The sequence below is a fragment of the Diplotaxodon limnothrissa genome, linkage group LG15 (genome assembly GCF_057381915.1).
Source record: "Diplotaxodon limnothrissa isolate DT_005_m linkage group LG15, D_limnothrissa_male_GT1.1, whole genome shotgun sequence".
Taxonomy (NCBI): domain Eukaryota; kingdom Metazoa; phylum Chordata; class Actinopteri; order Cichliformes; family Cichlidae; genus Diplotaxodon; species Diplotaxodon limnothrissa.
Genome location: NC_140610.1, coordinates 13779039 through 13790584, shown reverse-complemented (window position 1 = coordinate 13790584; position 11546 = coordinate 13779039).

The window sequence follows — 11546 nt, the reverse complement described above, 5'->3', positions numbered from 1 at the left end:
CAATGGGACAGGTAAACAGGAAGTGCCAGCGTGGTGATTGACAGCCTGTTTAGACACAAAGAGATGGATACTCTGGGAATGCTAAGTCACAGACAAACGAGCACTCACTAGATGCAGCAGGGCACAAGGCTGCTTTCTTGTTCTCTTAATTAACTACAAAAGAGCTTTCATTTTATGTTTTTTATGTTTATTTTCATATCTTGGGCCTAAATTTTGTGATTTGTGGCAGTCTTTTCCATCGGGCCAGTAACTCTGTAACTTTAGGAATGAGATTTGTGACATTTTTCTACCTATCCACCTTGACCTTTCATGTCCTTGCATTTGATTGCATTATATATTTGCCTAACCCTGATCTTGGTTGTTCAAAAGTGGGCTGTAACATAAAACAACTAGTATACACTATTGGGGATTTCTTTCCCAAAGGCAAGCTGTTTGTTTCTGACATAACACTGGTTTCTTTTCTGACCCCATAAAAGAGGAAGTTGTTGTCTTTTTCCCACAATTCATATTCTAAATAAGGTCAAAATATTGAACTAATGGCTTAAGGGATAAGGGATCTCTCCATCTTTTTAGCCACAGACTTTTTCTTGCGTCTTTACACTCAGAATGAGGCATGTTTTAGTTCATTTTAAGTCTGAAAACCTTTTGTAGGGTTTTAGCTTTTGGAGTAATTACAAGATTTATGAGCTGCAGCAACACATTCTGCAAAGAAGGTTGAAATAAGGTCTAACAAAGACGTATACTCAACATGACAACACTTTTTAGGTGTTTTTGAAAATAACAGGAGAGGGGACTGAAGAGGACGAAAGATTAAAAAAAAAAAGATAAAAGACGCACGCATACATGTTTCTTGTAAAGCTTGCAGCAGATATGACATTACAGTGGCAGACACACCTGTCCCATCTTTAAACAAATTAATGTGAAGTATAAAACCAGAATACTAAAGCCCTCATGGGTGATGATGACAGGAGGTAGCATATGCATCTATGCCATATAGATTGCTGAGGTATGCTTGCAAAATTGCATTTGGAATATATCAAAATTAACTGGATCAAATATAAAATTGTGGTGATCGTGGCTCAAGAGTTGGCCGTTCGCCTTGTAATCGGAAGGTTGCCGGTTCGAGCCCCTGCTTGGACAGTCTCGGTCCTCGGGCAAGACACTTCACCTACTGCCTAGTGGTGATGGCCAGAGGGGCCGATGGCGCGATATGGCAGCCTCGCTTCTGTCAGTCTGTCCCAGGGCAGCTGTGGCTACAACTGTAGCTTGCCTCCACCAGTGTGTGAATGAACAGTGGAATTGTACAGTGCTTTGAGGGTCTTGAAAAGTGCTATATAAATGCAATCCATTATTATTATAAAATTGTGACACTTTGAGGTGTGAAAAGGGATCCAGTCTCCTGCATTCCCACCCTGACCATTCCCATGCAGCGATGCTGAGGGTGCTTGCAGGCTAGCAACAACCTGGGTGGCAGACTGCGGTCTGGCACTGCAGCTTGCTCACGCTAATCACGTTGATTGTTGCGATTACAGACCATTTCCCCTCCTAGTGTCATGCTGCAACTTACTGACCTGGATCTAACAGGAAGTCCTGCTCGCCATAGGCAATCTGTCTTCCTGTTCTCCTCCATCCAAGTCCTCACCACCCACCCATCTACCAAAAACACCCACTCCCTCCCTCCTTTCCGCAACTCAAACACAATCAGTCCAAAGGTAACTTAGGGACTGTTTCCTCAACCCTTTGCCAAGCATGTCATTGCCAGGAGGTTTACTAGAAACTAGCTCTCTCACACACACAAACATACACATTCTAATATTGTGTCTACACTTCCCTTTTGGCCAGCTTCCTCTTTTTCACTGGGGGCTTGCAGTGGGATAAAGTCTTCCCTGTTCCTGTGTGGCCAGCAGGCATGCAGATGTTTGTGCCCTGCTCTTTGCCCATATGTTTATCAGATCACCGTGATGTTTCATAATCTGCGCTATAAGCACTGAGCAGATAACAGGCCCTTTGATTTGGGCCTGATTTCCCCTTATCCCCCATGTTAAATTTAGCACAGTGATTACTAAGTGAGATAATGGGCCTCGGTGGCCTCGTGGAAATCTTATGGGACACACACATACATACAGACACACACACCGGTCCTGCTTGGAGGATGTGAGTTTGTATGGTCAGAAAAGATGGAAGTGTAATGTCCAAGAATGTAACAGTCAGAGATGCCGATTATAAGATACAGCTACAACAGTTTATCACATCTCTTTTCAAAGGAACCAGGTGATTCTTCAGTTCTGGCAAAACTTCAGTTGATTGCAATATCATATTATTTGTTTGCAACATAACAGCATATCATTATTGTTTCAGAGGCACAGTCCCACCAAGCCTCTTTGTAAGACACAGTTGCTAATTGGTAAATTCCAGTGTTTCCAGTCCCATTGCCACAGGCGGGTGGTACTATAAATAGGATGCCACCACAGCAGCAAGTCATGAAATGTCATTTCTTCTAAATATTCGATGATCGGCTGCAAGGGGTATTATTGTAAAGTGTAACTGAGTGGTAAGGCTCATAATGTGTAAAAGTTTGTTGGGATGTTTCGATTGGCTGAGCAGCTCCTGTAAGTGCAATGTATAGGTGGCCCAGTACTTTTGTCCATATACTGTAACAACTCTTTCTTCAACTCCTTCTGCAGCTCAGGAGGTAGAGCAGGTCATCTGCTGGTTGAAAGTTGGTGGTTTTATCCCTGCCTCCCCCAGTCTGCATGCTGAATATCCTTGGGGAAGATAATAACCCCAAGTTGCTCTCCGATGCATCCATTGGAGTCTGAATGTTAGTTAGAAAGCATAGAAGTGCTTGTGTGAATGTGGCATGTTGTATAAAGCGCTTTGAGTGCTCCGGGAGAGTAAAAAAGTGCTATATGAGGATCAGTCCATTTACCATTTGCTGGACATGCATACTCTGCATATTCAATAAATGAACAAAAAACAATCCTCACACATCCTCCTCATCTTGTGGGAAAGGTGCAGAGAAATAATAGTTTGCACACAGCAGAATTACAAATTCCTTATTTATTGCATGACGGTAACACCAGGCAACATCATCTTAAATCGCCTGAGAACAGCCACATGACCATGACTAATACCAATAACATCCAATCAAGCACCAGATCTTATACAGGACAAGTATATTGATAAGATTCTTCTAATCTAAAGATTACACTGAAAAATTACACTGAAATAAAGAAAAGAAAAAGAAAACGTGATGCTATTAAAAATGTATTTCCTTCAGTCTCATCAGTTTTTTTTTACCTGCCTTACCATGACTTCCACCTTAAACTAATTTCTTTTCGGTCCAGGTACAGTTTGTCATAACAGTTTGATAAATATAAATATACGTATACATATATATATTTAGAGAGAGAGAATATATATAAAAGATTGCTAATTACATACCTTAAAAAGAACACAGGCACTTAAAGAGGAAAAAGGAGGAGGAAACGTTGGCATGACCTCACACAAAAATGCAGCTTAATTGATTAGTGAATCACATGATGGAAGTCAGAAAAGATGGAGGAAGGGGGGAAGGCTGTCGAGAAAGTTTTTTTTAGAAGGGAAGGGTGAGGCTCTTGACCTTGTGGAGGGCATAAAGGTCACAGGCCTGTAGGCTACTGGTGCCTGTCAGGAATTCATCCGCAAAGACCTTCCGTTCCAACACAATCACATCAATTGACAGCAAAGGATGATCAATGATGACAAGACAGGGCGATCTGATGGGTCAGTGGGTTGTAGTGGTAACACAGTGTCCCTGAATCTTGAATATTAATCATCCCATTATCTCTTTCTCTGATTATGTCTGCCACTTGTTCATCTCACAGTGTGTTTCTGTCCATTTCTTACAGTATGTGCATTTCTGTGCGTAACATCCATGTGTCATATAAACAAATGAGCATTGCATTCCAGCAGGTGGCATGCCTTTAATTTCCATGCGCACTAAACCATGAACAGATGGAACAGCATGGTATGTCTGGCATATTACCTTGTTGGTGGTCAAACTGAACTCGATGCCCTCTACGTTCATTTTCCTGCAGCGCAACTGTCCTTTGTGAGGAGACTCAAAGTCACTGAATGCACAGAAAGAAAGAAATGTGCAACTGGGAGCTACATACTAATGCTCTTCTGTTCTTTTACCTCACGTGAGGTATTTATATCCCCAGCTTTCATTTCAAACTTCATAAACTTCAAAACACATCATGCAAACAAAGCCTCTATATATAATGTGCTTTGCATACATTGCACATTTTTAATCTAAGTGTCTAATGCCAACGGGAATTGACATTTTTTGTTGCTTACAACAATCATTTTTGTGTGCCAGGCATGCTTTCATATTAAAAGCTTAAGGGAGGATGATGTGAGAGTGAGGGGAGGAGAGGAAAAGAGAAGAAATAAACCAAGGCTGCCACATGCCTGTCAATACTCCAACCGAAGCCAATTCTCTAGAGACCATCAGGGACCGTCAGTGGGAGCATCACTATGACAACGCCTAGACCCCCAAAATCAGGACTTCAAAAGTGGAAAGGCGTCCCACTGAGTGAGTGGGGGACCACCTCCTACAGTCATTTACATCTCATTAGGAAATAGCTGCCGTTTAGCAACGAGGCGCTTAAACACACGCTTATTCCATACCGTACACATGCTACTGGTATATGCTACTCTTATTGTATTTCATACATTAGGCATAACCAGTTTTTAGTCCAATACATGGCACATTAGCCTGCTGAAAGTATGTATTAAAAGATGGGCACACTGTGGTTAAAAAGGGATGGGCACGGTTAGGTAGGCTGAGATATTTAAAAAATGCTTGTGCTCAGCTGGTACTAAAAGAACCCAAAATATGCCAAGAAAATATACCCACACGCCATTACTGGCAGTAGCTGGCTGAACTGTTGAGACAAGGCAGGATACAAGCTTTAATATTGCTTAAAATCCTCACCATACCATCCAAATATTGCAGCACAACTGAGACTGATCTGAGTAGGCAAGTTTCTTTAATCTTCTCTTGTCTTCTGTTGTAAATTGTAGCCTCAGTGTTGTGTTCTTAGCTTACAGGAATGGCACCTGGTGTGATCTTCTGGTGCTGTAGCACAGCGGTCCCCAACCCCCGGGCCTCGGACCGGTACCGGTCTTGAGTTGAGGCTCAGGTGTGAAATGTATGGTTTTCAGGGTTTTTATCGATTTTCAGCGTCATTTTGTTACCGTTTTTATCGTTCACTCGGTTTTCCTGGGTGTTTTCACGTGTGTTATGAATAAATCTTCTTTTTTTCGGTACCGGTACTAGTTTTATTTTGTTGTATTTATCCGTGACACCTTAAAGGCCGGTCCGTGAAAATATTGTCGGGCATAAACCGGTCCGTGGCGCAAAAAAGATTGGGGACCGCTGCTTTAGCACATCTGCTTCAGGGTTTCGCATGCTGTGCATTCTGCAATCCTTGGTTGTAACAAGTGGATTTTATGAGTCACCTCATTATCAGATTGAAGCAGTCTGGCCAGTCTCCTTGGACCTCTGGGACCAACAAGGCATTTTTACCCAGAGAGCTGTCACTGGATATTTTCTCTTTTTTGGATCATTCATGTAAATCCTGGTGATGGTTGTTTGTGTGAAAATCCCAGTAGAGGAGCAGTTTCTGAAATACTCCAACTAGCCTGTCTGGCATATACCATACCACATTCAAAGTCACTAAACTCCCCTTTCTTCCTAATCTTGATCCTCGGTTGGAACTTTAGCAGGTTGCCTTGACCATGTCTACATGCCTCAATGCATTAGATAGCTAATGCATTTTTTTTATTTGAAGATTTTGTCAATCAGTTGATGAATGGATGTAACTAATGAAGTGGCCAGTTACTGTATGTAATGTAATCATTAGACATTCATGCATTTATAGGTTTTTCCAGACTGTGCATCTCTACTACATTTCATTATAGCTTCAATTATGCAGTTTTAATTTTCAGTTTTACCAAATAATTTATCATAATGTATCGTTCAATATTCTTACCTTATGTGTCTTAGTGTGGTGGCAGTTCAACAGACCTAACATTTGGTGGTTAAAATTATGAGCTCTGAATACTGTCGGAGGGTCCAGCACAGGAGGAAAGAATCACTCATCGCAGAGACAAATGGATCCTTTGCCCACTGATAGCTGGACGTTGCTAGCACAGACATTTTTCTGGACGGCCGACTTCCTGTTTAGGCCAGAGTTCAACAAATCACCAATGATATCATTAAAACGGTGCTAACGACACTACTTCCTGTCAACACAACCATTCACTTAAAATTTATTACATTGGTTTCCTTTGCTTGCCTTTGCGAGCAAATAATTCTTCTTTCTTCTCTTCTCTTTTTTGTCTTTCTTCTTCTCCTTTCTTCATTTTCTCTCTTCTGCTCAACCCCTTCCTAATTCTCGTAAGTCACACTAATCTGACTAGAGCAGACCGACAGGATGGATCATGTCTGCAGGAAGCAAAAAGTTCTCGGTTTTTTTCAGTCTCTTCAAACTGCACATTGATGATCTCAAGGGTGATATATAGACCAGGAGGCTGGGAACCCAACCCTCGAGGAGGAATGTATTTAGACACGCACATACGTGCATAAACAAATGTTCACATGTGAACACACACGCAGACGCACTGTGGGCCTCTCCTGCCGGAGGTGTTGAAATGCTTGCAAGTCTTGAAATGCCAGTTGAGATGCTAAGCTCTCCTTTCACACACTGTGCAGCAAGAGGCAAGAAGCCTGACAAATGGATGCGTTGAAACATATTAACCATCTCCCTTTGTGAGCAGACAAACATTTAGTCTTGCTAATGACCCCTGAGGATCAAAACAAACGCAAGGAGATAAAGACGGGCCGAGGAGGAGGGGGGGATGCTAAAAAGAGCTCATTGACCTCCATCAGAGCTTTCCCAGGTTCACTGGGGCCAAGAGCTGGTACTGTGCAGATTATCTGTTTATGAATATACATAATATGGAGGGGAAGTGAAAGATTTTAATACCTGTTCATAGACATGAGGGTGGTGTTAGGGAACATGCAGTGCTTGCATGTGTGAGGTAAAGACAAATCCAAACAAAAACTTTTGATATCGCTGTCTTCATCGGTGTTCATCAATAAACAAGTCACTTAGCGTAAAGCTATCTAGCTCCATTTCCCCCTTCAAAACCCACATGACCGTTTATCTTGAGTCACAGTCAAGCTGGTAATGTTATCATTACACAAATGCATAATGCCTTATCTGTCCCGCTATCAAAACTAAGCAACAGCTGCACTAACCAGTCAGTGGAGGTCACCCGCAGTCATGAATGTCACTTTCAGCACGTGTACTGCTGATTTGTTAGCACACAAAACAAGATCCGTTAATGTTTTAAGATAGCCTGTGTTGAAATGCTGTGTTAAACAAGGCTATTGTGGTTGCTGCTGCAAAAAACTGAAGAAGGAAAGTTTATATTTGTAGGATATATTTGTTTATATTTGTATTTGTAGGATGTGCACAAAATGAAAATGAGAGTGGTGAATCTGAGGTATTTTGGGTTGAATTCTGGCAGCAACCTTAACCTTTTTAATAGTAAGAGAAGCAGAAAGAACCGAAATTGTTGTCAGATGATTGTCACTGGTTTTAAGAATGCATTTTTGTATACGTTCCCTCTTTTGCTCTTCACGTGGACTGCTTAATTGCATGCAACCAAAGACTGCTCAGATGTGATTGGTCAACAGTATTTGGAAGAGAAACAAAAACCAGAAACAAATCTTGTCGTCTTACAAATATCTGCATATTCATTACATACGGATTATTCTCCACTGGAATTTATTGGGGTGTCTCTAAGAAGCTCACTACTTAGTTTCTAAATGTGTCTGTCCTAAGCAGGTGGTCCATGTTTGTCCAGCTCTTTCCAAAAAAACAGGTGTGTGCTACAGCCAAATGTACCCCGATGAGAATGCTCAGAATGAACTAAAACAGTGACACTGCTGTCTAAAAACACAACAACGAGCTGAAAGACACTGCTGAGTCAGGTGGCCATTCTCTCTTTCTAATGAGCAGGCATCGGAGAGTTGCTTATTGTATGGCTTTTCTTATCAGACTGGAGTTTATTTAACAGTCTGTGGTTTTTCTGTGTGCGTGTGACTGATACCCACACCAATATCAGTTAAATAAGGCTTCCTTCCCCTGATTCACAGCTCCACAAACACACCAAAATCCTCCCTTTTTTCCACAAGAGAGCAACAATGGGCCTATAAAGCTGTCAAGGCAAAACTGAATTTACACTCACCACTTTAAACGGCTAAGCCCTGCTCCCAGGCTGTGTCTGGCGAGCTTTGTGTAAATAGGTGCAGCGGGGCCGTGGGCGCGCGTTTTCCCTGTGATAGTGTCCAAGTGATGGAGTGATGGATAAATTTTCCACCTTTCTGTGAAAAGATCAGATCAGACTCAGTGGATCACATTAGCGCGACCCATGCTGTTAATTTATCTCATATTGATTTCCAATTGTGCATCGTTGGGAGGCCTGGAGTTTGGTTTACGGTCGCGACTTGATCCATAACTTGCAATGTGATCCATGCCACAACAGCGATGGACAATTACACCCAATTCTGCATCCTATTTTACGCTTTATGGGAACTGTTGAAAACCAGAACTGATCAATTTAATGAATAAATAAACAACTCCCTGATACGGGAGATCTACGATGTAGGTAACATCTGGTCCCACTTTCACAATGGGATTGTTCCTCAGTGCAAACACCTTTTGAAATCTTTTTCTTTAACATCATCAAAAAAAGGTGAAAACCCAAACAAAAAAAGTAGATACTCATATCACTTTATCTCTGAATAAGCTCCCACACTGTGGCTGGATGCCTGCTCATCATTTGCATGACATCTTTTTATGCATTCCTGAGCTGACACTGGCAAGTAAAGATCCTAACAGTTGATGTGTTTCTGTACTCCCCTTCAATGAAGCCAAGCTGTATCTTTTCTCACACTGAGATATGATGACATTACCTGTAGTTACAATGGCTTTGCTTTTGAAACATAGTCATGCAAATTTGCTTTTATGTTGCAAAATATTTTCTGTGGCTTTCTAGACTTTACGTGGAAATGTCTCCCAGGGGGTCAGTGTGCTGTTGTATTCTCTCGCACCTTCAAGGATCTCGGAGCACGACAAAGGAAGCATTAACCTGGGTGGAATAGATTGCAGTAGAAAACCTGAAAATAATATTCAGAAGCATTACTCAAGTGGAAAAAGTGATGTTTACATGCTTCATGAATCATGTGATGTGCCGAGTTTAATTGCACAGGTAGACCTGTAGGCATACTTAAGACACAGTTTGAGGGCAAGATCTAACAAGACACTTCTTCACACAGGCACACGTTTGGCACTCTCAAAATGTAATATCTAAAGGCCAAACTACTTCCTCAGCAAGTTTATTCTTCCCAAAATAGTCCTGATGGGAAAACAAGGACCAAAAATAGACATGGGAAAACAAACATTTTTCCAAGCATATCTGTCATATTGGTTTATATGGCTTTCTAATGGTCGAAAAATGTTTTTGGTGGGGTTTTTCACCGAGGAATGGCAATAGAAATCTCATAGAAATTCCTCAGGGCTTTGTTGCAACTCGCTCCTTCTTTCCCTTACAAAGTTAAGTGTCTTACAAAATCCTGGTGAAGTCATAACTGGCGGCAGCATTAAAAATAAAAGGCTTCCTTTAACCTGAATCATCATCTGCTGCATGTGAACGGTCAGATTCCACTCAGGACTTTTGGACGCGTGCTCCTTAACAGAAAATCAACCACGGTGTCCATGCATGACATTTGGCTGGCCTTAAACTGCATGCTAGCTTGACTCTAAAGAGGATTAAAAACTCATAAAGCATAAATTATATATTACACTGTCCTCTTGAACCAGTGCCAAGAAATAAAGAAAAAAAGGGTGAATCAGTAACTTCAAATGAGACTGAAGCGGTTGGATTTCTGTGAAGGTTTCTGTTAAAGGTGCAGTGTGCAGGGGGATCGATTGCTATAAGCAATAAGAAAGGGGTTAGTACTTTCCTAGATCAAGCTATTGGTAAATGGCTGTGATTGGCTGTTTCACTGCTAGGCATTTGAAAAAGGGCATGTTGCAGCCTTATGTTTCTTTTGGGGACTTAGCTAAGTTGCTTTTTACATCCTGACTTCTGGACACACACACACTAAAGAGAAATCTGTAAAAAAAAAAAAAAGCACCAAAGCTCAAAGTTACATCAAGAGCCAAAACCTTTAAATGAGTTTATATTTGTTAAATACAGTTTCCGCAGGTTGATCATCAAACTCTGAAGGCATTCAAAAAAATCAGCCTTATTGGAGTTGACTGTTATACTGATATACCCATATCGTCTCCCAGCTGTTCCTCCACCCAATCTATTCTAGCTCTACAGATGTAGCAGGCCCTTTTACTTGAATCGTTACATTTTGCACCTCTTTGTTTCTACAGTAGCCTAAAATGGGCAAACCAAACACTGGCTCTAAAGAGAGTCTCCTGCATGTGTGTGTTTGTGTATGTGTGCATTTTTAGTGAAATTTCCTTAAAACATTTGTGAGGGGAGGGTGAAGCGAAGGGCATTCTGGCTGCAGTCTGTAACCCTAACCACTAGATGCCACTAGATCTCAGACACTGCTTCCTCAGGTGGACCTTAGGGATAAGGTTACCACCTATTTTACCTTGGGGGGGTTAGGTAAATGTGAAGGTGTTGGGGGAAGGGGTGGGTGTGTAGGCTCTGCTGTTTAGGTGTGGTCTATGGGATGGGGGACTTGCTGGAGCTGAAATCTAATGGTGTGGATCGAGAACAAATACGGCCTCTTCTTGGAATTGGTTTGTTTTAGCAGAGGATTGCCACTGTGCAACCTGACCTGACACGATTACAGAAAAAGAGACTCAATGCCTTACACAGACTGAGCAGAGCACAGGTTAATTTATGACCTGAAATTGCTGGATTTGTACAAGGATTTTCTAGTGATGACACTGTGAAACGACTGTCTCGACTCTAAATACACCTTAAAGATGTAGATACTTGCAAAAACATGCTGAAATACCCATATGAAACATACAGATTTTCAATATCACCGGGCAGGAGTGATTTAAAACAGAAGCCTAGTTTAAATTAGGACTTAAAGTCAATAAACCATGTGTTTTAATCATACACATCTAACATACATGTATACAATGTTTTAAATAAGTAAACAAGTCTGTATTTCATTTCCAAAACACTCAAGGAGAACATACACCGTGGAAGGCTTGTGAATATTTGCAAGTCATGGTGATGTGATCACGTATACTATATCTTCAAGTCCACTACATCACTGAATGTTTGCTCTGAATGATATGTGACATCAGTAAGAATCAACACACACGTACGCAGCCATCACACACACACATTCTGATGCGCACAATTCAAATATTAATATCGTATGAGTGCTCTCTGACCGTACACAGCCTGTCAAAGCAGTAGAATTTACTCACAACATGCTTGTATTT